Genomic DNA, 24,791 nt, shown 5'->3' with positions numbered 1-24,791 from the left:
CAGAATCTCCCAATGAAGTCTCCTTTTTGCACGTTAAGCTTAGAACATCGTCACCGAAGGAGCCACAAGAGGTTCTCTCTGTGGACTCTGAGGCGGCGAGCATTTGCCCTCCTGATCCCAGTTTTTCTGGGGAAAGGGAGAAGCAAGTGCTACATGACATAACATGATTTTAATGTAACTTTCTGCAGTCTTTTGGTTTTATCCTTCTATTAATGCTTGTATTTTTAACCATACTGCTCATGGCCCTCACTATCTCTACAATCAATGTGAGAAGTGTGAGGTCTACTTTGCGAGCACAGAGTGTGTTATCCTTTTTAAAAACTTTTAAGTCAGATGTGTTTTTATTGCAAGAATGTGGTTTGCCCTTTTTAACAAATTACAGGAAGTGGGAGGAGATTTGGACCCCAGGATTTTCCATTTGGAGTGGGTCCAATTTTAACAAAAATGACGGTGTTGCTATTTTAATAAAAAATCCCAACCTTTTGGTGAAGGGCAGCACTGTGGTGAGGGACGGGCGGGCAATTTTAGCAAATCTGACTTTTTTAGGTAAGGATTTTAACATTTTAAATGTGTATGGTTTTACAGGTAAAAACAACAGGTATGAGCTTTTAGAAGACCTGCAGCCCCACATGCTCGGGAGGGCTCCCCTAGTGGTAGCAGGGGATTTTAATTGTGTTTTATCAAGACAGGATAGAAAGAGGGTAGGAGAGGATTTTAAGGTCGACAAGACATCGGTTTTATTACAAAATATAGTCAAAGATTTTAAGTTAGTTGACTGCTTTAAAACAATGCATCAAAGAGAGGAGGGCTTCACCTGGTTCAGTGGTGATGGCGCCAGAGCCTCTCGAATTGACTATGTTTTTACAAGGGACTGCCCGCCGACCGATGCTACATTGAGCCCCCTCTTCTTTTCTGATCACATGATGCTCTCCTGCACCCTTTCACTACCCACGGGTGTGACCGTAGGGGGAGGGCTGTGGAAGCTGAACTGCTCCCTATTAGAGGATGAGGAAGTGATTAGTGAATATAGGGAGCAGTTCAGCCAATGGCAGACCCTCCAAGACTTTTTCGACTCACGTGCACAGTGGTGGGAGATGGTGAAACAAAGGACAGGACGGTTTTTTAAACAAATTGGAAAAGAAAAAAAGAATAAAGAAAAAAGACGCATGATGGGGCTGCAAAAAAGACTGCAGAGATATTTTAACCTTTTAAACAGTGGATTGGATTTTACAGAAGAAATTAAAGAAGTAAAGAAAGAAATGTCAGATTTGTCCGAAACAAAGACTAAAGGTGTCATTTTAAGATGTAAGGAGAGAGAAATAGAAGAAGGGGAAAAGTGTACTAGATATTTTTTTAAAAAGACAATAACACGGGGAGGGTCAATTAATACTTTAAAAACTTTTACAGGTGGGGAGGTAAATACAACAGATCTGATTTTAGGGGAAATTGAAAGTTTTTACAATAATTTATACAGCACTAAAGAGGTACACAATGGCATCTTAGAGGAAGTTTTAGGGTTTTTAGACAAAAAGGTAAAGAGTCCAGATGTGCTTTTATCCCAAGATTTTACTCTTTTAGAAATGCACAAAGCGCTAAAAGGTTTTAAAAAGGGGAAGTCCCCAGGCTTGGATGGACTCCCCTTTGAGTTTTATCTGACTTTCTGGGACATTTTAGCACACGACTTATTGACAGTTTTTAAAGAACTTGAGACTCTTGACAGACTTCCAGACAGCTTTAGAGTAGGGATAGTTACATTACTATACAAAAAAGGGGACAAGACTGACCTGAGAAACTGGCGACCAATCACTCTTTTAAATTATGATTGTAAACTTTTTAGTAAGATTTTAGCTACACGTATGTCGACTGTTTTAGAGGACGTAATCCACCTGGATCAAGCATGCGCTGTGCCCGGCAGGAAGATCACGGACAGCCTGGTACTGATCAGAGACGCCATCTGTTTTGCGAGAGACAGAAACATTCGGCTAGTAGTCCTAAATTTAGATTTCGAAAAAGCCTTTGATCGCGTCTCGCACCAGTACCTGTTCCAGGTACTGGAAAAAATGGGGTTTCCTGGGAGGTTTATAGCCTGGGTGGGACTGCTGTACAACGATCTGTCTAGCAGAATTTTGGTTAACGGGCATTTATCCAAAGCTGTAAAACTCTACAGCGGCGTCCGTCAGGGGTGTCCTTTATCTCCCCTTCTGTATGTGGCTTGTATTGAGCCACTGGCACAAATCTTGAGAAGGGATAAATGGATTAAAGGACTAGACATCCCAGGGACTGGTGGACTGACGGCGACCTGTGTTTTATATATGGATGACGTGACCCTTTTAGCGACTGACCTTTTATCAGTACGAAGAGCAATGGACTTGACTGACTGGTACGGTCGGGCCTCGGGCGCCAAGCTCAATAGGAGTAAGTCCGAGGCCCAGCTCTTCGGGCCGTGGGGGAACGTGGACACAGTTGGACTAGATTTGGATTTTAAAGACAATGATTTGAAAATTTTAGGTGTAAAATTTGACAGAGAGGGTGGAGGACAAGGAAACTGGACTGACATGTTAGGGAAAGTCAGGCAAAGACTGGGCTTTTGGGGACTGAGACAATTGACGTTTGAAGGCAAGATTTTAATTTTTAAAGCTGTGATTTTACCACTGATTTTACTTGTCTGTTCTGTTTTTAGTCCCCCAAGACGATTCCTGGCCAACCTGGAGAGGGCGGTATTTTATTTCCTGTGGGGGTCCAAGTGGGAACGACTAAAGAGGGAGGTCGTCAAAAAGAAAAAAGAGAATGGCGGGAAAGGCCTCCCAGACCCCCACCTGTTTTTAGGCAGCCGCTTTGCCGCCCTCCACATCCAGTACGCACTGACCCCATCCAGAGAACACAAGACAGCAGCCATGACCCGATTCTGGATGGGGTCATACCTAAGAACTTTGAAAATTTTACCCATTGATCTTAAAAGTCCTGTGTCTTTTAATTTGTCAAAAGAGCATAGTTTTATTAAGAAATTTTTAAAGAAATATCTTTTAGAGACAAATGATGCCACCATTTTAACTAACCATAAGTCTCTTATCTCTCTTGTGCAGGATCGAGAATCGGTGAGCCCGGTTCCAGGCCTCACACTAGGTGAGGCCAAAGATGTTTGGAGGAACGCAGCCCACCCAGCTCTCCAGAACAGGCTTAAAGACTTGTCGTGGATGGTGGCTCATGAGATCCTCCCGGTCAGGGCGGTTATGCACTCCAGAGGCATGGCCAAAAACTCCACCTGCCCACGGTCCGGATGTGGTTCCCCGGAGACCGTTCGACATCTGCTCTGGGAGTGCGGCGAAGCGCGGGACCTGTGGGCCAAGACCGGCCCCCTGTTTTTCCCGTGCCTGCCAGCGGGTGGGGCCCAGGTGGACTACAAGCTCGCCATCCTGGGGGTGGGTCAGGGCTTGAAGGAGCTGACACAACCAAAATTTTCCTCGCTCTGGCTCACCCTAAACGTGATCAAGGATGCCATCTGGGTCACCAGAAATCTGCTGGTGGGGAAACGCGTGACGGTCCCCCTCCACGCGTGCGAGCAGAAAATAAGATCAACGCTGCAGGGTGGGCCGCACGTCGTTATTCGGATGGGGGGGCCGGGGTCACACGTAGAAGGTCCCGGCCGCCACCGACCCTGGCCGCCCGTAGATGCACCCTCACCACACCGGCTACGGGAACAGCGGGCCAGCGGGCCGGAGGAGAGGGGATCTCCGCTGGGCACCAGAAGCGGGGAGTCTGGGGCCTGTTCTGGAGACCTGGAGTGAATGGACAATTTTGATAGGGACTCACCCTCGATCCTGTACAAGAGATGTTTTATTTGGCATATTTTATTGTTTTATTGTTTTATATTTGCATTCCTATTTTATTTTAATCCATTTTACCTTTACTTTAAAACAACACACAACATACATGGACTTTTACACAACACATCAACATAACTGATTTTTAACTGTAACTTATGTCCTTTTTGTTGTTTTAAGATATGTGCAAAAATGTGATTTTATAAGGAAAAAATGGATATTGAAAGAATGGAATGAAACAATGTGACAATAAACTTTTTTCGAAAGAAAAAAATCTGTTCTTATCAGTTTAATATCTGATACGTGCCCTACCCGGGCACCATATATTAAATTGATTTTTGGAACTGGGAGATGGAAGAGGGGCTTGCTCCGTCCACTCCACGCATCGACCCGGTATTGCAGTACTTCTGGGAACGGTGCACCCCCAAAAACTGTGTTCAATGAAAGAGATGTTTTAGTCTTGTGTGGCAGCAGGTGTTAATGGAAGTAACGTATATTGCTGTGTATGGGTGCTTTAAAGGTGTTGTAGGTGATCATATGCTATACAGGTAATGGTGGTGTGAGAGGGAAAAAAAAACAACAACTCTGTTCTTATCTCGTTTAACATCTGATTCGTCCACTATCCGGTGACCGCGTATGAAATTGATTTTTGGCTCATGGATCCGGAGCATGAAAACAACATCATCCACAACAACAACAGCAAAAGAGCCCGACTCTGCAGGTTTTTGATGTCTCTCTCTTATCTCTTGGAGTTTTTACGAATGAGCTGATGAGTTGAATCAGGTGTGTGTTTGATTGTCCGACCGTTGGTGAGGATTGCGGAGAGGGACACGGTGCCTCTGACGGGAGGCCTGGGAATTCATACTTACCTGGCAGGGGAGACACCATGATCAGGAAGGTGGTTCACCCAGGGCGAGGCTCGGCCATTGCGCTCCGGTTGTGCTGACCCCTGCGAATTCCCCAAATGTGGGAATCTCGACTGCATAATTTATGGTAGTGGGGGACTGCGTTCGCGCTCTCCCCTGGACACACTGGTTAAAAGAGCAGATTGTTCGAGTTCCTCTTCTTCTGGTAGTTAACGACCTAGGAAGTCCAGAGAATTGAACTGCAGTGGTTGATCGAGAGATGTAAAACTCTCAACCTAGGACCAGTCTGCAAAAGTAGGGCTGTTTTTTAGTTTTTTTTTTCATCATTCTTCAAATAATCTCCATTATTCAACCAGCGCTTTTATTGGCAGCAGTGGTCCTAGAAGCAAAGTTGTTCCGAATGAGGAGTTCTATCATGTGGTATGAATACCTTGTGCATGTGTGAAAAATCACCTGACATACAGTCGCCTATGGCCGTATTCATGTTGTTGTTTTTACTGTTTACAGCGCCACCAAGTGGCCAGTCGCCACATCCCTTTTCACCTGAGCACAGGCTGAGCCCGTGCACAGGTGTACCGACTTGGGTGTAATTGTCTCATTCCGTTGGAGAGTTATGGCCATTTAAGTAAAGCCCGCCTCGCCCACTCCCAACGTTTTGGCGTCCCGTCGCCAACGTGAATCGAAATTCCGACTTTTTTCCCCATCGCTGTCGGCAATCAGACTCCAGGGAATCTTTCTGCACCGGTTTGGGTCAGATCGGGCGAAAGACCTAGGACTAGTGTGCAAAAGTAGCTTTTTCACAAAATCCCAAATACCCGAAAATCTCGCCAGCGCAACCATTGAATCCGAGGCCTGCGTCTTGTTCGGCCCGAGCCAAGGATTCCAGTGATGTAAGACACTTGGGTCTGCGACGGACGGTTCAGGAGTTACGAGGCATTTCGTACTTCTGATCGCTGCAGCGCCACCTTGGGGCCGATTGGGCCGAGCCTTGGTGATGTTGTAGACCGGGCGGGTACTACCATCCCTCAAGAGTTTCAAGTCTCTACGACGTACGCTTTGGTCTGCCCGCTCACTTTTAGGGCAGAATGTTTGTTGGTCCAAAATCCCAGGTTGCACTCCAAAGTGTCGTGTTGTGCGCTCTGCTGTGATCCATTTTCGGTGTCAACAGTCAAGCTGAGCTTGTATTGCTGTGAGCTGAGCTTGTTTGTTGGCGACCTTTAGACCCTCTCGCCACGGCCCAGGTGGGCGTGGCCTTTGACGGCTCCCCCGCCTCTGCGTCATTGTGTCATCGCTTCTCGGCCTTTTGGCTAAGATCAAGTGTAGTATCTGTTCTTATCAGTTTAATATCTGATACGTGCCCTACCCGGGCACCATATATTAAATTGATTTTTGGAACTGGGAGATGGAAGAGGGGCTTGCTCCGTCCACTCCACGCATCGACCCGGTATTGCAGTACTTCTGGGAACGGTGCACCCCCAAAAACTGTGTTCAATGAAAGAGATGTTTTAGTCTTGTGTGGCAGCAGGTGTTAATGGAAGTAACGTATATTGCTGTGTATGGGTGCTTTAAAGGTGTTGTAGGTGATCATATGCTATACAGGTAATGGTGGTGTGAGAGGGAAAAAAAAACAACAACTCTGTTCTTATCTCGTTTAACATCTGATTCGTCCACTATCCGGTGACCGCGTATGAAATTGATTTTTGGCTCATGGATCCGGAGCATGAAAACAACATCATCCACAACAACAACAGCAAAAGAGCCCGACTCTGCAGGTTTTTGATGTCTCTCTCTTATCTCTTGGAGTTTTTACGAATGAGCTGATGAGTTGAATCAGGTGTGTGTTTGATTGTCCGACCGTTGGTGAGGATTGCGGAGAGGGACACGGTGCCTCTGACGGGAGGCCTGGGAATTCATACTTACCTGGCAGGGGAGACACCATGATCAGGAAGGTGGTTCACCCAGGGCGAGGCTCGGCCATTGCGCTCCGGTTGTGCTGACCCCTGCGAATTCCCCAAATGTGGGAATCTCGACTGCATAATTTATGGTAGTGGGGGACTGCGTTCGCGCTCTCCCCTGGACACACTGGTTAAAAGAGCAGATTGTTCGAGTTCCTCTTCTTCTGGTAGTTAACGACCTAGGAAGTCCAGAGAATTGAACTGCAGTGGTTGATCGAGAGATGTAAAACTCTCAACCTAGGACCAGTCTGCAAAAGTAGGGCTGTTTTTTAGTTTTTTTTTTCATCATTCTTCAAATAATCTCCATTATTCAACCAGCGCTTTTATTGGCAGCAGTGGTCCTAGAAGCAAAGTTGTTCCGAATGAGGAGTTCTATCATGTGGTATGAATACCTTGTGCATGTGTGAAAAATCACCTGACATACAGTCGCCTATGGCCGTATTCATGTTGTTGTTTTTACTGTTTACAGCGCCACCAAGTGGCCAGTCGCCACATCCCTTTTCACCTGAGCACAGGCTGAGCCCGTGCACAGGTGTACCGACTTGGGTGTAATTGTCTCATTCCGTTGGAGAGTTATGGCCATTTAAGTAAAGCCCGCCTCGCCCACTCCCAACGTTTTGGCGTCCCGTCGCCAACGTGAATCGAAATTCCGACTTTTTTCCCCATCGCTGTCGGCAATCAGACTCCAGGGAATCTTTCTGCACCGGTTTGGGTCAGATCGGGCGAAAGACCTAGGACTAGTGTGCAAAAGTAGCTTTTTCACAAAATCCCAAATACCCGAAAATCTCGCCAGCGCAACCATTGAATCCGAGGCCTGCGTCTTGTTCGGCCCGAGCCAAGGATTCCAGTGATGTAAGACACTTGGGTCTGCGACGGACGGTTCAGGAGTTACGAGGCATTTCGTACTTCTGATCGCTGCAGCGCCACCTTGGGGCCGATTGGGCCGAGCCTTGGTGATGTTGTAGACCGGGCGGGTACTACCATCCCTCAAGAGTTTCAAGTCTCTACGACGTACGCTTTGGTCTGCCCGCTCACTTTTAGGGCAGAATGTTTGTTGGTCCAAAATCCCAGGTTGCACTCCAAAGTGTCGTGTTGTGCGCTCTGCTGTGATCCATTTTCGGTGTCAACAGTCAAGCTGAGCTTGTATTGCTGTGAGCTGAGCTTGTTTGTTGGCGACCTTTAGACCCTCTCGCCACGGCCCAGGTGGGCGTGGCCTTTGACGGCTCCCCCGCCTCTGCGTCATTGTGTCATCGCTTCTCGGCCTTTTGGCTAAGATCAAGTGTAGTATCTGTTCTTATCAGTTTAATATCTGATACGTGCCCTACCCGGGCACCATATATTAAATTGATTTTTGGAACTGGGAGATGGAAGAGGGGCTTGCTCCGTCCACTCCACGCATCGACCCGGTATTGCAGTACTTCTGGGAACGGTGCACCCCCAAAAACTGTGTTCAATGAAAGAGATGTTTTAGTCTTGTGTGGCAGCAGGTGTTAATGGAAGTAACGTATATTGCTGTGTATGGGTGCTTTAAAGGTGTTGTAGGTGATCATATGCTATACAGGTAATGGTGGTGTGAGAGGGAAAAAAAAACAACAACTCTGTTCTTATCTCGTTTAACATCTGATTCGTCCACTATCCGGTGACCGCGTATGAAATTGATTTTTGGCTCATGGATCCGGAGCATGAAAACAACATCATCCACAACAACAACAGCAAAAGAGCCCGACTCTGCAGGTTTTTGATGTCTCTCTCTTATCTCTTGGAGTTTTTACGAATGAGCTGATGAGTTGAATCAGGTGTGTGTTTGATTGTCCGACCGTTGGTGAGGATTGCGGAGAGGGACACGGTGCCTCTGACGGGAGGCCTGGGAATTCATACTTACCTGGCAGGGGAGACACCATGATCAGGAAGGTGGTTCACCCAGGGCGAGGCTCGGCCATTGCACTCCGGTTGTGCTGACCCCTGCGAATTCCCCAAATGTGGGAATCTCGACTGCATAATTTATGGTAGTGGGGGACTGCGTTCGCGCTCTCCCCTGGACACACTGGTTAAAAGAGCAGATTGTTCGAGTTCCTCTTCTTCTGGTAGTTAACGACCTAGGAAGTCCAGAGAATTGAACTGCAGTGGTTGATCGAGAGATGTAAAACTCTCAACCTAGGACCAGTCTGCAAAAGTAGGGCTGTTTTTTAGTTTATTTTTTTCATCATTCTTCAAATAATCTCCATTATTCAACCAGCGCTTTTATTGGCAGTAGTGGTCCTAGAAGCAAAGTTGTTCCGAATGAGGAGTTCTATCATGTGGTATGAATACCTTGTGCATGTGTGAAAAATCACCTGACATACAGTCGCCTATGGCCGTATTCATGTTGTTGTTTTTACTGTTTACAGCGCCACCAAGTGGCCAGTCGCCACATCCCTTTTCACCTGAGCACAGGCTGAGCCCGTGCACAGGTGTACCGACTTGGGTGTAATTGTCTCATTCCGTTGGAGAGTTATGGCCATTTAAGTAAAGCCCGCCTCGCCCACTCCCAACGTTTTGGCGTCCCGTCGCCAACGTGAATCGAAATTCCGACTTTTTTCCCCATCGCTGTCGGCAATCAGACTCCAGGGAATCTTTCTGCACCGGTTTGGGTCAGATCGGGCGAAAGACCTAGGACTAGTGTGCAAAAGTAGCTTTTTCACAAAATCCCAAATACCCGAAAATCTCCCCAGCGCAACCATCGAATCCGAGGCCTGCGTCTTGTTCGGCCCGAGCCAAGGATTCCGGTGATGTAAGACACTTGGGTCTGCGACGGACGGTTCAGGAGTTACGAGGCATTTCGTACTTCTGATCGCTGCAGCGCCACCTTGGGGCCGAGCCTTGGTGATGTTGTAGACCGGGCGGGTACTACCATCCCTCAAGAGTTTCAAGTCTCTACGACGTACGCTTTGGTCTGCCCGCTCACTTTTAGGGCAGAATGTTTGTTGGTCCAAAATCCCAGGTTGCACTCCAAAGTGTCGTGTTGTGCGCTCTGCTGTGATCCATTTTCGGTGTCAACAGTCAAGCTGAGCTTGTATTGCTGTGAGCTGAGCTTGTTTGTTGGCGACCTTTAGACCCTCTCGCCACGGCCCAGGTGGGCGTGGCCTTTGACGGCTCCCCCGCCTCTGCGTCATTGTGTCATCGCTTCTCGGCCTTTTGGCTAAGATCAAGTGTAGTATCTGTTCTTATCAGTTTAATATCTGATACGTGCCCTACCCGGGCACCATATATTAAATTGATTTTTGGAACTGGGAGATGGAAGAGGGGCTTGCTCCGTCCACTCCACGCATCGACCCGGTATTGCAGTACTTCTGGGAACGGTGCACCCCCAAAAACTGTGTTCAATGAAAGAGATGTTTTAGTCTTGTGTGGCAGCAGGTGTTAATGGAAGTAACGTATATTGCTGTGTATGGGTGCTTTAAAGGTGTTGTAGGTGATCATATGCTATACAGGTAATGGTGGTGTGAGAGGGAAAAAAAAACAACAACTCTGTTCTTATCTCGTTTAACATCTGATTCGTCCACTATCCGGTGACCGCGTATGAAATTGATTTTTGGCTCATGGATCCGGAGCATGAAAACAACATCATCCACAACAACAACAGCAAAAGAGCCCGACTCTGCAGGTTTTTGATGTCTCTCTCTTATCTCTTGGAGTTTTTACGAATGAGCTGATGAGTTGAATCAGGTGTGTGTTTGATTGTCCGACCGTTGGTGAGGATTGCGGAGAGGGACACGGTGGCTCTGACGGGAGGCCTGGGAATTCATACTTACCTGGCAGGGGAGACACCATGATCAGGAAGGTGGTTCACCCAGGGCGAGGCTCGGCCATTGCACTCCGGTTGTGCTGACCCCTGCGAATTCCCCAAATGTGGGAATCTCGACTGCATAATTTATGGTAGTGGGGGACTGCGTTCGCGCTCTCCCCTGGACACACTGGTTAAAAGAGCAGATTGTTCGAGTTCCTCTTCTTCTGGTAGTTAACGACCTAGGAAGTCCAGAGAATTGAACTGCAGTGGTTGATCGAGAGATGTAAAACTCTCAACCTAGGACCAGTCTGCAAAAGTAGGGCTGTTTTTTAGTTTATTTTTTTCATCATTCTTCAAATAATCTCCATTATTCAACCAGCGCTTTTATTGGCAGTAGTGGTCCTAGAAGCAAAGTTGTTCCGAATGAGGAGTTCTATCATGTGGTATGAATACCTTGTGCATGTGTGAAAAATCACCTGACATACAGTCGCCTATGGCCGTATTCATGTTGTTGTTTTTACTGTTTACAGCGCCACCAAGTGGCCAGTCGCCACATCCCTTTTCACCTGAGCACAGGCTGAGCCCGTGCACAGGTGTACCGACTTGGGTGTAATTGTCTCATTCCGTTGGAGAGTTATGGCCATTTAAGTAAAGCCCGCCTCGCCCACTCCCAACGTTTTGGCGTCCCGTCGCCAACGTGAATCGAAATTCCGACTTTTTTCCCCATCGCTGTCGGCAATCAGACTCCAGGGAATCTTTCTGCACCGGTTTGGGTCAGATCGGGCGAAAGACCTAGGACTAGTGTGCAAAAGTAGCTTTTTCACAAAATCCCAAATACCCGAAAATCTCCCCAGCGCAACCATCGAATCCGAGGCCTGCGTCTTGTTCGGCCCGAGCCAAGGATTCCGGTGATGTAAGACACTTGGGTCTGCGACGGACGGTTCAGGAGTTACGAGGCATTTCGTACTTCTGATCGCTGCAGCGCCACCTTGGGGCCGAGCCTTGGTGATGTTGTAGACCGGGCGGGTACTACCATCCCTCAAGAGTTTCAAGTCTCTACGACGTACGCTTTGGTCTGCCCGCTCACTTTTAGGGCAGAATGTTTGTTGGTCCAAAATCCCAGGTTGCACTCCAAAGTGTCGTGTTGTGCGCTCTGCTGTGATCCATTTTCGGTGTCAACAGTCAAGCTGAGCTTGTATTGCTGTGAGCTGAGCTTGTTTGTTGGCGACCTTTAGACCCTCTCGCCACGGCCCAGGTGGGCGTGGCCTTTGACGGCTCCCCCGCCTCTGCGTCATTGTGTCATCGCTTCTCGGCCTTTTGGCTAAGATCAAGTGTAGTATCTGTTCTTATCAGTTTAATATCTGATACGTGCCGTACCCGGGCACCATATATTAAATTGATTTTTGGAACTGGGAGATGGAAGAGGGGCTTGCTCCGTCCACTCCACGCATCGACCCGGTATTGCAGTACTTCTGGGAACGGTGCACCCCCAAAAACTGTGTTCAATGAAAGAGATGTTTTAGTCTTGTGTGGCAGCAGGTGTTAATGGAAGTAACGTATATTGCTGTGTATGGGTGCTTTAAAGGTGTTGTAGGTGATCATATGCTATACAGGTAATGGTGGTGTGAGAGGGGAAAAAAAACAACAACTCTGTTCTTATCTCGTTTAACATCTGATTCGTCCACTATCCGGTGACCGCGTATGAAATTGATTTTTGGCTCATGGATCCGGAGCATGAAAACAACATCATCCACAACAACAACAGCAAAAGAGCCCGACTCTGCAGGTTTTTGATGTCTCTCTCTTATCTCTTGGAGTTTTTACGAATGAGCTGATGAGTTGAATCAGGTGTGTGTTTGATTGTCCGACCGTTGGTGAGGATTGCGGAGAGGGACACGGTTCCTCTGACGGGAGGCCTGGGAATTCATACTTACCTGGCAGGGGAGACACCATGATCAGGAAGGTGGTTCACCCAGGGCGAGGCTCGGCCATTGCACTCCGGTTGTGCTGACCCCTGCGAATTCCCCAAATGTGGGAATCTCGACTGCATAATTTATGGTAGTGGGGGACTGCGTTCGCGCTCTCCCCTGGACACACTGGTTAAAAGAGCAGATTGTTCGAGTTCCTCTTCTTCTGGTAGTTAACGACCTAGGAAGTCCAGAGAATTGAACTGCAGTGGTTGATCGAGAGATGTAAAACTCTCAACCTAGGACCAGTCTGCAAAAGTAGGGCTGTTTTTTAGTTTATTTTTTTCATCATTCTTCAAATAATCTCCATTATTCAACCAGCGCTTTTATTGGCAGTAGTGGTCCTAGAAGCAAAGTTGTTCCGAATGAGGAGTTCTATCATGTGGTATGAATACCTTGTGCATGTGTGAAAAATCACCTGACATACAGTCGCCTATGGCCGTATTCATGTTGTTGTTTTTACTGTTTACAGCGCCAACAAGTGGCCAGTCGCCACATCCCTTTTCACCTGAGCACAGGCTGAGCCCGTGCACAGGTGTACCGACTTGGGTGTAATTGTCTCATTCCGTTGGAGAGTTATGGCCATTTAAGTAAAGCCCGCCTCGCCCACTCCCAACGTTTTGGCATCCCGTCGCCAACGTGAATCGAAATTCCGACTTTTTTCCCCATCGCTGTCGGCAATCAGACTCCAGGGAATCTTTCTGCACCGGTTTGGGTCAGATCGGGCGAAAGACCTAGGACTAGTGTGCAAAAGTAGCTTTTTCACAAAATCCCAAATACCCGAAAATCTCCCCAGCGCAACCATCGAATCCGAGGCCTGCGTCTTGTTCGGCCCGAGCCAAGGATTCCGGTGATGTAAGACACTTGGGTCTGCGACGGACGGTTCAGGAGTTACGAGGCATTTCGTACTTCTGATCGCTGCAGCGCCACCTTGGGGCCGAGCCTTGGTGATGTTGTAGACCGGGCGGGTACTACCATCCCTCAAGAGTTTCAAGTCTCTACGACGTACGCTTTGGTCTGCCCGCTCACTTTTAGGGCAGAATGTTTGTTGGTCCAAAATCCCAGGTTGCACTCCAAAGTGTCGTGTTGTGCGCTCTGCTGTGATCCATTTTCGGTGTCAACAGTCAAGCTGAGCTTGTATTGCTGTGAGCTGAGCTTGTTTGTTGGCGACCTTTAGACCCTCTCGCCACGGCCCAGGTGGGCGTGGCCTTTGACGGCTCCCCCGCCTCTGCGTCATTGTGTCATCGCTTCTCGGCCTTTTGGCTAAGATCAAGTGTAGTATCTGTTCTTATCAGTTTAATATCTGATACGTGCCGTACCCGGGCACCATATATTAAATTGATTTTTGGAACTGGGAGATGGAAGAGGGGCTTGCTCCGTCCACTCCACGCATCGACCCGGTATTGCAGTACTTCTGGGAACGGTGCACCCCCAAAAACTGTGTTCAATGAAAGAGATGTTTTAGTCTTGTGTGGCAGCAGGTGTTAATGGAAGTAACGTATATTGCTGTGTATGGGTGCTTTAAAGGTGTTGTAGGTGATCATATGCTATACAGGTAATGGTGGTGTGAGAGGGAAAAAAAAACAACAACTCTGTTCTTATCTCGTTTAACATCTGATTCGTCCACTATCCGGTGACCGCGTATGAAATTGATTTTTGGCTCATGGATCCGGAGCATGAAAACAACATCATCCACAACAACAACAGCAAAAGAGCCCGACTCTGCAGGTTTTTGATGTCTCTCTCTTATCTCTTGGAGTTTTTACGAATGAGCTGATGAGTTGAATCAGGTGTGTGTTTGATTGTCCGACCGTTGGTGAGGATTGCGGAGAGGGACACGGTTCCTCTGACGGGAGGCCTGGGAATTCATACTTACCTGGCAGGGGAGACACCATGATCAGGAAGGTGGTTCACCCAGGGCGAGGCTCGGCCATTGCACTCCGGTTGTGCTGACCCCTGCGAATTCCCCAAATGTGGGAATCTCGACTGCATAATTTATGGTAGTGGGGGACTGCGTTCGCGCTCTCCCCTGGACACACTGGTTAAAAGAGCAGATTGTTCGAGTTCCTCTTCTTCTGGTAGTTAACGACCTAGGAAGTCCAGAGAATTGAACTGCAGTGGTTGATCGAGAGATGTAAAACTCTCAACCTAGGACCAGTCTGCAAAAGTAGGGCTGTTTTTTAGTTTATTTTTTTCATCATTCTTCAAATAATCTCCATTATTCAACCAGCGCTTTTATTGGCAGTAGTGGTCCTAGAAGCAAAGTTGTTCCGAATGAGGAGTTCTATCATGTGGTATGAATACCTTGTGCATGTGTGAAAAATCACCTGACATACAGTCGCCTATGGCCGTATTCATGTTGTTGTTTTTACTGTTTACAGCGCCAACAAGTGGCCAGTCGCCACATCCCTTTTCACCTGAGCACAGGCTGAGCCCGTGCACAGGTGTACCGACTTGGGTGTAATTGTCTCATTCCGTTGGAGAGTTATGGCCATTTAAGTAAAGCCCGCCTCGCCCACTCCCAACGTTTTGGCATCCCGTCGCCAACGTGAATCGAAATTCCGACTTTTTTCCCCATCGCTGTCGGCAATCAGACTCCAGGGAATCTTTCTGCACCGGTTTGGGTCAGATCGGGCGAAAGACCTAGGACTAGTGTGCAAGAGTAGCTTTTTCACAAAATCCCAAATACCCGAAAATCTCGCCAGCGCAACCATCGAATCCGAGGCCTGCGTCTTGTTCGGCCCGAGCCAAGGATTCCGGTGATGTAAGACACTTGGGTCTGCGACGGACGGTTCAGGAGTTACGAGGCATTTCGTACTTCTGATCGCTGCAGCGCCACCTTGGGGCCGATTGGGCCGAGCCTTGGTGATGTTGTAGACCGGGCGGGTACTACCATCCCTCAAGAGTTTCAAGTCTCTACGACGTACGCTTTGGTCTGCCCGCTCACTTTTAGGGCAGAATGTTTGTTGGTCCAAAATCCCAGGTTGCACTCCAAAGTGTCGTGTTGTGCGCTCTGCTGTGATCCATTTTCGGTGTCAACAGTCAAGCTGAGCTTGTATTGCTGTGAGCTGAGCTTGTTTGCTGGCGACCTTTAGACCCTCTCGCCACGGCCCAGGTGGGCGTGGCCTTTGACGGCTCCCCCGCCTCTGCGTCATTGTGTCATCGCTTCTCGGCCTTTTGGCTAAGATCAAGTGTAGTATCTGTTCTTATCAGTTTAATATCTGATACGTGCCCTACCCGGGCACCATATATTAAATTGATTTTTGGAACTGGGAGATGGAAGAGGGGCTTGCTCCGTCCACTCCACGCATCGACCCGGTATTGCAGTACTTCTGGGAACGGTGCACCCCCAAAAACTGTGTTCAATGAAAGAGATGTTTTAGTCTTGTGTGGCAGCAGGTGTTAATGGAAGTAACGTATATTGCTGTGTATGGGTGCTTTAAAGGTGTTGTAGGTGATCATATGCTATACAGGTAATGGTGGTGTGAGAGGGAAAAAAAAACAACAACTCTGTTCTTATCTCGTTTAACATCTGATTCGTCCACTATCCGGTGACCGCGTATGAAATTGATTTTTGGCTCATGGATCCGGAGCATGAAAACAACATCATCCACAACAACAACAGCAAAAGAGCCCGACTCTGCAGGTTTTTGATGTCTCTCTCTTATCTCTTGGAGTTTTTACGAATGAGCTGATGAGTTGAATCAGGTGTGTGTTTGATTGTCCGACCGTTGGTGAGGATTGCGGAGAGGGACACGGTGCCTCTGACGGGAGGCCTGGGAATTCATACTTACCTGGCAGGGGAGACACCATGATCAGGAAGGTGGTTCACCCAGGGCGAGGCTCGGCCATTGCGCTCCGGTTGTGCTGACCCCTGCGAATTCCCCAAATGTGGGAATCTCGACTGCATAATTTATGGTAGTGGGGGACTGCGTTCGCGCTCTCCCCTGGACACACTGGTTAAAAGAGCAGATTGTTCGAGTTCCTCTTCTTCTGGTAGTTAACGACCTAGGAAGTCCAGAGAATTGAACTGCAGTGGTTGATCGAGAGATGTAAAACTCTCAACCTAGGACCAGTCTGCAAAAGTAGGGCTGTTTTTTAGTTTATTTTTTTCATCATTCTTCAAATAATCTCCATTATTCAACCAGCGCTTTTATTGGCAGCAGTGGTCCTAGAAGCAAAGTTGTTCCGAATGAGGAGTTCTATCATGTGGTATGAATACCTTGTGCATGTGTGAAAAATCACCTGACATACAGTCGCCTATGGCCGTATTCATGTTGTTGTTTTTACTGTTTACAGCGCCACCAAGTGGCCAGTCGCCACATCCCTTTTCACCTGAGCACAGGCTGAGCCCGTGCACAGGTGTACCGACTTGGGTGTAATTGTCTCATTCCGTTGGAGAGTTATGGCCATTTAAGTAAAGCCCGCCTCGCCCACTCCCAACGTTTTGGCATCCCGTCGCCAACGTGAATCGAAATTCCGACTTTTTTCCCCATCGCTGTCGGCAATCAGACTCCAGGGAATCTTTCTGCACCGGTTTGGGTCAGATCGGGCGAAAGACCTAGGACTAGTGTGCAAAAGTAGCTTTTTCACAAAATCCCAAATACCCGAAAATCTCCCCAGCGCAACCATCGAATCCGAGGCCTGCGTCTTGTTCGGCCCGAGCCAAGGATTCCGGTGATGTAAGACACTTGGGTCTGCGACGGACGGTTCAGGAGTTACGAGGCATTTCGTACTTCTGATCGCTGCAGCGCCACCTTGGGGCCGAGCCTTGGTGATGTTGTAGACCGGGCGGGTACTACCATCCCTCAAGAGTTTCAAGTCTCTACGACGTACGCTTTGGTCTGCCCGCTCACTTTTAGGGCAGAATGTTTGTTGGTCCAAAATCCCAGGTTGCACTCCAAAGTGTCGTGTTGTGCGCTCTGCTGTGATCCATTTTCGGTGTCAACAGTCAAGCTGAGCTTGTATTGCTGTGAGCTGAGCTTGTTTGTTGGCGACCTTTAGACCCTCTCGCCACGGCCCAGGTGGGCGTGGCCTTTGACGGCTCCCCCGCCTCTGCGTCATTGTGTCATCGCTTCTCGGCCTTTTGGCTAAGATCAAGTGTAGTATCTGTTCTTATCAGTTTAATATCTGATACGTGCCGTACCCGGGCACCATATATTAAATTGATTTTTGGAACTGGGAGATGGAAGAGGGGCTTGCTCCGTCCACTCCACGCATCGACCCGGTATTGCAGTACTTCTGGGAACGGTGCACCCCCAAAAACTGTGTTCAATGAAAGAGATGTTTTAGTCTTGTGTGGCAGCAGGTGTTAATGGAAGTAACGTATATTGCTGTGTATGGGTGCTTTAAAGGTGTTGTAGGTGATCATATGCTATACAGGTAATGGTGGTGTGAGAGGGAAAAAAAAACAACAACTCTGTTCTTATCTCGTTTAACATCTGATTCGTCCACTATCCGGTGACCGCGTATGAAATTGATTTTTGGCTCATGGATCCGGAGCATGAAAACAACATCATCCACAACAACAACAGCAAAAGAGCCCGACTCTGCAGGTTTTTGATGTCTCTCTCTTATCTCTTGGAGTTTTTACGAATGAGCTGATGAGTTGAATCAGGTGTGTGTTTGATTGTCCGACCGTTGGTGAGGATTGCGGAGAGGGACACGGTTCCTCTGACGGGAGGCCTGGGAATTCATACTTACCTGGCAGGGGAGACACCATGATCAGGAAGGTGGTTCACCCAGGGCGAGGCTCGGCCATTGCACTCCGGTTGTGCTGACCCCTGCGAATTCCCCAAATGTGGGAATCTCGACTGCATAATTTATGGTAGTGGGGGACTGCGTTCGCGCTCTCCCCTGGACACACTGGTTAAAAGAGCAGATTGTTCGAGTTCCTCTTCTTCTGGTAGTTAACGACCTAGGAAGTCCAGAGAATTGAACTGCAGTGGTTGATCGAGAGATGTAAAACTCTCAACCTAGGACCAGTCTGCAAAAGTAGGGCTGTTTTTTAGTTTATTTTTTTCATCATTCTTCAAATAATCTCCATTATTCAACCAGCGCTTTTATTGGCAGTAGTGGTCCTAGAAGCAAAGTTGTTCCGAATGAGGAGTTCTATCATGTGGTATGAATACCTTGTGCATGTGTGAAAAATCACCTGACATACAGTCGCCTATGGCCGTATTCATGTTGTTGTTTTTACTGTTTACAGCGCCAACAAGTGGCCAGTCGCCACATCCCTTTTCACCTGAGCACAGGCTGAGCCCGTGCACAGGTGTACCGACTTGGGTGTAATTGTCTCATTCCGTTGGAGAGTTATGGCCATTTAAGTAAAGCCCGCCTCGCCCACTCCCAACGTTTTGGCATCCCGTCGCCAACGTGAATCGAAATTCCGACTTTTTTCCCCATCGCTGTCGGCAATCAGACTCCAGGGAATCTTTCTGCACCGGTTTGGGTCAGATCGGGCGAAAGACCTAGGACTAGTGTGCAAGAGTAGCTTTTTCACAAAATCCCAAATACCCGAAAATCTCGCCAGCGCAACCATCGAATCCGAGGCCTGCGTCTTGTTCGGCCCGAGCCAAGGATTCCGGTGATGTAAGACACTTGGGTCTGCGACGGACGGTTCAGGAGTTACGAGGCATTTCGTACTTCTGATCGCTGCAGCGCCACCTTGGGGCCGATTGGGCCGAGCCTTGGTGATGTTGTAGACCGGGCGGGTACTACCATCCCTCAAGAGTTTCAAGTCTCTACGACGTACGCTTTGGTCTGCCCGCTCACTTTTAGGGCAGAATGTTTGTTGGTCCAAAATCCCAGGTTGCACTCCAAAGTGTCGTGTTGTGCGCTCTGCTGTGATCCATTTTCGGTGTCAACAGTCAAGCTGAGCTTGTATTGCTGTGAGCTGAGCTTGTTTGCTGGCGACCTTTAGACCCTCTCGCCACGGCCCAGGTGGGCGTGGCCTTTGACGGCTCCCCCGCCTCTGCGTCATTGTGTCATCGCTTCTCGGCCTTTTGGCTAAGATCAAGTGTAGTATCTGTTCTTATCAGTTTAATATCTGATACGTGCCCTACCCGGGCACCATATATTAAATTGATTTTTGGAACTGGGAGATGGAAGAGGGGCTTGCTCCGTCCACTCCACGCATCGACCCGGTATTGCAGTACTTCTGGGAACGGTGCACCCCCAAAAACTGTGTTCAATGAAAGAGATGTTTTAGTCTTGTGTGGCAGCAGGTGTTAATGGAAGTAACGTATATTGCTGTGTATGGGTGCTTTAAAGGTGTTGTAGGTGATCATATGCTATACAGGTAATGGTGGTGTGAGAGGGAAAAAAAAACAACAACTCTGTTCTTATCTCGTTTAACATCTGATTCGTCCACTATCCGGTGACCGCGTATGAAATTGATTTTTGGCTCATGGATCCGGAGCATGAAAACAACATCATCCACAACAACAACAGCAAAAGAGCCCGACTCTGCAGGTTTTTGATGTCTCTCTCTTATCTCTTGGAGTTTTTACGAATGAGCTGATGAGTTGAATCAGGTGTGTGTTTGATTGTCCGACCGTTGGTGAGGATTGCGGAGAGGGACACGGTGCCTCTGACGGGAGGCCTGGGAATTCATACTTACCTGGCAGGGGAGACACCATGATCAGGAAGGTGGTTCACCCAGGGCGAGGCTCGGCCATTGCGCTCCGGTTGTGCTGACCCCTGCGAATTCCCCAAATGTGGGAATCTCGACTGCATAATTTATGGTAGTGGGGGACTGCGTTCGCGCTCTCCCCTGGACACACTGGTTAAAAGAGCAGATTGTTCGAGTTCCTCTTCTTCTGGTAGTTAACGACCTAGGAAGTCCAGAGAATTGAACTGCAGTGGTTGATCGAGAGATGTAAAACTCTCAACCTAGGACCAGTCTGCAAAAGTAGGGCTGTTTTTTAGTTTTTTTTTTCATCATTCTTCAAATAATCTCCATTATTCAACCAGCGCTTTTATTGGCAGCAGTGGTCCTAGAAGCAAAGTTGTTCCGAATGAGGAGTTCTATCATGTGGTATGAATACCTTGTGCATGTGTGAAAAATCACCTGACATACAGTCGCCTATGGCCGTATTCATGTTGTTGTTTTTACTGTTTACAGCGCCACCAAGTGGCCAGTCGCCACATCCCTTTTCACCTGAGCACAGGCTGAGCCCGTGCACAGGTGTACCGACTTGGGTGTAATTGTCTCATTCCGTTGGAGAGTTATGGCCATTTAAGTAAAGCCCGCCTCGCCCACTCCCAACGTTTTGGCGTCCCGTCGCCAACGTGAATCGAAATTCCGACTTTTTTCCCCATCGCTGTCGGCAATCAGACTCCAGGGAATCTTTCTGCACCGGTTTGGGTCAGATCGGGCGAAAGACCTAGGACTAGTGTGCAAAAGTAGCTTTTTCACAAAATCCCAAATACCCGAAAATCTCGCCAGCGCAACCATCGAATCCGAGGCCTGCGTCTTGTTCGGCCCGAGCCAAGGATTCCGGTGATGTAAGACACTTGGGTCTGCGACGGACGGTTCAGGAGTTACGAGGCATTTCGTACTTCTGATCGCTGCAGCGCCACCTTGGGGCCGAGCCTTGGTGATGTTGTAGACCGGGCGGGTACTACCATCCCTCAAGAGTTTCAAGTCTCTACGACGTACGCTTTGGTCTGCCCGCTCACTTTTAGGGCAGAATGTTTGTTGGTCCAAAATCCCAGGTTGCACTCCAAAGTGTCGTGTTGTGCGCTCTGCTGTGATCCATTTTCGGTGTCAACAGTCAAGCTGAGCTTGTATTGCTGTGAGCTGAGCTTGTTTGCTGGCGACCTTTAGACCCTCTCGCCACGGCCCAGGTGGGCGTGGCCTTTGACGGCTCCCCCGCCTCTGCGTCATTGTGTCATCGCTTCTCGGCCTTTTGGCTAAGATCAAGTGTAGTATCTGTTCTTATCAGTTTAATATCTGATACGTGCCCTACCCGGGCACCATATATTAAATTGATTTTTGGAACTGGGAGATGGAAGAGGGGCTTGCTCCGTCCACTCCACGCATCGACCCGGTATTGCAGTACTTCTGGGAACGGTGCACCCCCAAAAACTGTGTTCAATGAAAGAGATGTTTTAGTCTTGTGTGGCAGCAGGTGTTAATGGAAGTAACGTATATTGCTGTGTATGGGTGCTTTAAAGGTGTTGTAGGTGATCATATGCTATACAGGTAATGGTGGTGTGAGAGGGAAAAAAAAACAACAACTCTGTTCTTATCTCGTTTAACATCTGATTCGTCCACTATCCGGTGACCGCGTATGAAATTGATTTTTGGCTCATGGATCCGGAGCATGAAAACAACATCATCCACAACAACAACAGCAAAAGAGCCCGACTCTGCAGGTTTTTGATGTCTCTCTCTTATCTCTTGGAGTTTTTACGAATGAGCTGATGAGTTGAATCAGGTGTGTGTTTGATTGTCCGACCGTTGGTGAGGATTGCGGAGAGGGACACGGTGCCTCTGACGGGAGGCCTGGGAATTCATACTTACCTGGCAGGGGAGACACCATGATCAGGAAGGTGGTTCACCCAGGGCGAGGCTCGGCCATTGCGCTCCGGTTGTGCTGACCCCTGCGAATTCCCCAAATGTGGGAATCTCGACTGCATAATTTATGGTAGTGGGGGACTGCGTTCGCGCTCTCCCCTGGACACACTGGTTAAAAGAGCAGATTGTTCGAGTTCCTCTTCTTCTGGTAGTTAACGACCTAGGAAGTCCAGAGAATTGAACTGCAGTGGTTGATCGAGAGATGTAAAACTCTCAACCTAGGACCAGTCTGCAAAAGTAGGGCTGTTTTTTAGTTTTTTTTTTCATCATTCTTCAAATAATCTCCATTATTCAACCAGCGCTTTTATTGGCAGCAGTGGTCCTAGAAGCAAAGTTGTTCCGAATGAGGAGTTCTATCATGTGGTATGAATACCTTGTGCATGTGTGAAAAATCACCTGACATACAGTCGCCTATGGCCGTATTCATGTTGTTGTTTTTACTGTTTACAGCGCCACCAAGTGGCCAGTCGCCACATCCCTTTTCACCTGAGCACAGGCTGAGCCCGTGCACAGGTGTACCGACTTGGGTGTAATTGTCTCATTCCGTTGGAGAGTTATGGCCATTTAAGTAAAGCCCGCCTCGCCCACTCCCAACGTTTTGGCGTCCCGTCGCCAACGTGAATCGAAATTCCGACTTTTTTCCCCATCGCTGTCGGCAATCAGACTCCAGGGAATCTTTCTGCACCGGTTTGGGTCAGATCGGGCGAAAGACCTAGGACTAGTGTGCAAAAGTAGCTTTTTCACAAAATCCCAAATACCCGAAAATCTCGCCAGCGCAACCATCGAATCCGAGGCCTGCGTCTTGTTCGGCCCGAGCCAAGGATTCCGGTGATGTAAGACACTTGGGTCTGCGACGGACGGTTCAGGAGTTACGAGGCATTTCGTACTTCTGATCGCTGCAGCGCCACCTTGGGGCCGAGCCTTGGTGATGTTGTAGACCGGGCGGGTACTACCATCCCTCAAGAGTTTCAAGTCTCTACGACGTACGCTTTGGTCTGCCCGCTCACTTTTAGGGCAGAATGTTTGTTGGTCCAAAATCCCAGGTTGCACTCCAAAGTGTCGTGTTGTGCGCTCTGCTGTGATCCATTTTCGGTGTCAACAGTCAAGCTGAGCTTGTATTGCTGTGAGCTGAGCTTGTTTGTTGGCGACCTTTAGACCTTCTCGCCACGGCCCAGGTGGGCGTGGCCTTTGACGGCTCCCCCGCCTCTGCGTCATTGTGTCATCGCTTCTCGGCCTTTTGGCTAAGATCAAGTGTCTGGTCCTAAGGTAGAGACAGCGATCGCCTCTTGTTGGACTTGGTCTCGTGTGTTGCTTGTCACACGGGACACACACCCTTCAGGAGGTACATTGACAAGCGGCTTTTAATTGACGACTCGTTCTACGAGGAATCTTCTGGTTTTAAGGTAAGCAGGTTTTAATTTATTTATTGTATATTTATTGTTGGGTTTTAGCCGCAGCAGGCTAGTGGTGCCTCCAACATGTCGGCTGCTCGTGCCGGCATGAGGAGGCACCACAGCGTGCGTTTTAAATTTAAACCAAAAGAGGATGGCACTCTCCGGGTCATGTCCAGGCTGGACTTTTCTAGGAAGTGCATCCAACAGTTACTCGGTTTTAAGGTTGTGGACATAAACTGCCTGTTGACTCTGCCCCTGAATCATGGCTTTGATGTAAGTTTTGCTTCTGCTTCCTTGCTAAGTACTTTTTGGACTCGATTTGAAATGTGTAAAGCCAATTTCTCCATGTTCACTGTGGAAAAACTGACTGATAATTCACTGAAAGTTGTGATTGTCAGGATGTTTAATGAAACAGTTAGTGGAGAAGATATTTCTGTATGGTTGGCAAGATATTGCTCTATTCGTGGACAACCAGTCACGGTTTTAGATGAAGACGGTATCTGGAGCTGTGCGTGGAGAGTGCCCATTAAACAATGGGCAGATCCCAACAGCTACCATGGCCTGAGTCAAATACCTTCTATGGTTGTGTTGGGAGAGAATAGAGGCTACATCCATTACCAAGGGATGCCCAAGCTATGCCGCAAGTGTGGCAAACTTGGACATCTCGCCGAGGCATGCCAAGAAGTAGTGTGTAGGAAGTGCAGAGAAATTGGGCACATTTTTGAAGAGTGCCAAAATGGCAGAAAGTGCAACCTCTGTGGAGAATCATCCCATCTCTACAGAGACTGCCCTAAAAGTTTTGCCAACAAGTTAAAAAGCAACAAAATGGCCGCCCCACCCAAAGAACAAACAATTGAGGAGGCGGGCCCCGAGGTTTCGGCGGGAAATTCAAACCCCCAGCCAGCCTCAGGGATTGGACAGGAAGGAGGAAGTGGGGCGGCCACAGGGGCGGAGTCAATTCTGGCAGTTGGTGAGGGGGAGGAAGCCAATCCTCAAAATGAAATTGAAAAAGAAGACAGTATGGAGGATGAAGAGGAGGAAATGGCTTCCTCCCTAGTAACCGTGTCTGAGGTTAGTGTGTCCACGAGTGGGAGTGAAACAGATGTTTCGCTCCCCAATGCTCAAGTGCAGAAAAGAACTGCGAGATCTCCTCTGGTTCAAACAGAGGAGAAAAAGCTGCGGGTAGCGCATCGGCTAGATAGTTCCCCCATGGAAGATCTAGACCGTATGTGGCCCGCAGAATCTCCTAATGAAGTCTCTTTTCTGCATTTCAAGCTAAGAACATCATCGCCAAAGGATTCGCAAGAGGCCTTCTCTGCGAGCCCTGAGGCGTCAAGCACTTGCCCCCCTGATCCCAGCTCATCTGGGGAAAAGGGAAGGCAAGTGCAACAAGAAATAACATGATTTTAATTATACCTCTGTAGTCCCTTGGTTGCTTT

At 48.3% G+C, this 24,791-nt stretch overlaps 19 non-coding genes and 1 pseudogene across 19 annotated transcripts; all 20 read left to right on the top strand.

Moving 5' to 3' along the window:
* The first annotated feature begins 4,070 nt into the window (after window positions 1-4,070).
* LOC143713748 (U2 spliceosomal RNA) lies at window positions 4,071-4,248 on the top strand (annotated as a pseudogene).
* Window positions 4,249-4,682: 434 nt separating this feature from the next.
* On the top strand, window positions 4,683-4,846 carry LOC143713627 (U1 spliceosomal RNA). The gene has a single exon (XR_013195183.1). It is a non-coding gene; the product is annotated as a U1 spliceosomal RNA (small nuclear RNA).
* A 1,128-nt stretch (window positions 4,847-5,974) lies between these two features.
* LOC143713683 (U2 spliceosomal RNA) lies at window positions 5,975-6,165 on the top strand. The gene has a single exon (XR_013195233.1). It is a non-coding gene; the product is annotated as a U2 spliceosomal RNA (small nuclear RNA).
* A 434-nt stretch (window positions 6,166-6,599) lies between these two features.
* Window positions 6,600-6,763, top strand: LOC143713626 (U1 spliceosomal RNA). The gene has a single exon (XR_013195182.1). It is a non-coding gene; the product is annotated as a U1 spliceosomal RNA (small nuclear RNA).
* Window positions 6,764-7,891: 1,128 nt separating this feature from the next.
* Window positions 7,892-8,082, top strand: LOC143713682 (U2 spliceosomal RNA). Its single transcript, XR_013195232.1, has one exon. It is a non-coding gene; the product is annotated as a U2 spliceosomal RNA (small nuclear RNA).
* A 434-nt stretch (window positions 8,083-8,516) lies between these two features.
* LOC143713579 (U1 spliceosomal RNA) lies at window positions 8,517-8,680 on the top strand. Its single transcript, XR_013195136.1, has one exon. It is a non-coding gene; the product is annotated as a U1 spliceosomal RNA (small nuclear RNA).
* A 1,120-nt stretch (window positions 8,681-9,800) lies between these two features.
* Window positions 9,801-9,991, top strand: LOC143713681 (U2 spliceosomal RNA). Its single transcript, XR_013195231.1, has one exon. It is a non-coding gene; the product is annotated as a U2 spliceosomal RNA (small nuclear RNA).
* Window positions 9,992-10,425: 434 nt separating this feature from the next.
* Window positions 10,426-10,589, top strand: LOC143713828 (U1 spliceosomal RNA). Its single transcript, XR_013195317.1, has one exon. It is a non-coding gene; the product is annotated as a U1 spliceosomal RNA (small nuclear RNA).
* A 1,120-nt stretch (window positions 10,590-11,709) lies between these two features.
* On the top strand, window positions 11,710-11,900 carry LOC143713709 (U2 spliceosomal RNA). The gene has a single exon (XR_013195261.1). It is a non-coding gene; the product is annotated as a U2 spliceosomal RNA (small nuclear RNA).
* Window positions 11,901-12,334: 434 nt separating this feature from the next.
* LOC143713826 (U1 spliceosomal RNA) lies at window positions 12,335-12,498 on the top strand. Its single transcript, XR_013195316.1, has one exon. It is a non-coding gene; the product is annotated as a U1 spliceosomal RNA (small nuclear RNA).
* A 1,120-nt stretch (window positions 12,499-13,618) lies between these two features.
* Window positions 13,619-13,809, top strand: LOC143713708 (U2 spliceosomal RNA). The gene has a single exon (XR_013195260.1). It is a non-coding gene; the product is annotated as a U2 spliceosomal RNA (small nuclear RNA).
* A 434-nt stretch (window positions 13,810-14,243) lies between these two features.
* Window positions 14,244-14,407, top strand: LOC143713825 (U1 spliceosomal RNA). Its single transcript, XR_013195315.1, has one exon. It is a non-coding gene; the product is annotated as a U1 spliceosomal RNA (small nuclear RNA).
* Window positions 14,408-15,536: 1,129 nt separating this feature from the next.
* Window positions 15,537-15,727, top strand: LOC143713679 (U2 spliceosomal RNA). The gene has a single exon (XR_013195230.1). It is a non-coding gene; the product is annotated as a U2 spliceosomal RNA (small nuclear RNA).
* Window positions 15,728-16,161: 434 nt separating this feature from the next.
* LOC143713625 (U1 spliceosomal RNA) lies at window positions 16,162-16,325 on the top strand. Its single transcript, XR_013195181.1, has one exon. It is a non-coding gene; the product is annotated as a U1 spliceosomal RNA (small nuclear RNA).
* A 1,120-nt stretch (window positions 16,326-17,445) lies between these two features.
* Window positions 17,446-17,636, top strand: LOC143713707 (U2 spliceosomal RNA). The gene has a single exon (XR_013195259.1). It is a non-coding gene; the product is annotated as a U2 spliceosomal RNA (small nuclear RNA).
* Window positions 17,637-18,070: 434 nt separating this feature from the next.
* On the top strand, window positions 18,071-18,234 carry LOC143713824 (U1 spliceosomal RNA). The gene has a single exon (XR_013195314.1). It is a non-coding gene; the product is annotated as a U1 spliceosomal RNA (small nuclear RNA).
* Window positions 18,235-19,363: 1,129 nt separating this feature from the next.
* Window positions 19,364-19,554, top strand: LOC143713678 (U2 spliceosomal RNA). The gene has a single exon (XR_013195229.1). It is a non-coding gene; the product is annotated as a U2 spliceosomal RNA (small nuclear RNA).
* Window positions 19,555-19,988: 434 nt separating this feature from the next.
* On the top strand, window positions 19,989-20,152 carry LOC143713624 (U1 spliceosomal RNA). Its single transcript, XR_013195180.1, has one exon. It is a non-coding gene; the product is annotated as a U1 spliceosomal RNA (small nuclear RNA).
* A 1,119-nt stretch (window positions 20,153-21,271) lies between these two features.
* Window positions 21,272-21,462, top strand: LOC143713676 (U2 spliceosomal RNA). The gene has a single exon (XR_013195227.1). It is a non-coding gene; the product is annotated as a U2 spliceosomal RNA (small nuclear RNA).
* A 434-nt stretch (window positions 21,463-21,896) lies between these two features.
* On the top strand, window positions 21,897-22,060 carry LOC143713623 (U1 spliceosomal RNA). The gene has a single exon (XR_013195179.1). It is a non-coding gene; the product is annotated as a U1 spliceosomal RNA (small nuclear RNA).
* Window positions 22,061-24,791: the final 2,731 nt, after the last annotated feature.

The sequence above is a fragment of the Siphateles boraxobius genome, unplaced genomic scaffold (assembly GCF_051911475.1).
Source record: "Siphateles boraxobius isolate OS27281-9 unplaced genomic scaffold, OSU_SipBor_1 52, whole genome shotgun sequence".
Taxonomy (NCBI): domain Eukaryota; kingdom Metazoa; phylum Chordata; class Actinopteri; order Cypriniformes; family Leuciscidae; genus Siphateles; species Siphateles boraxobius.
The sequence above is the reverse complement of the archived record's forward strand: the minus strand, read 5'-3'. Positions and strand labels throughout refer to the sequence as shown.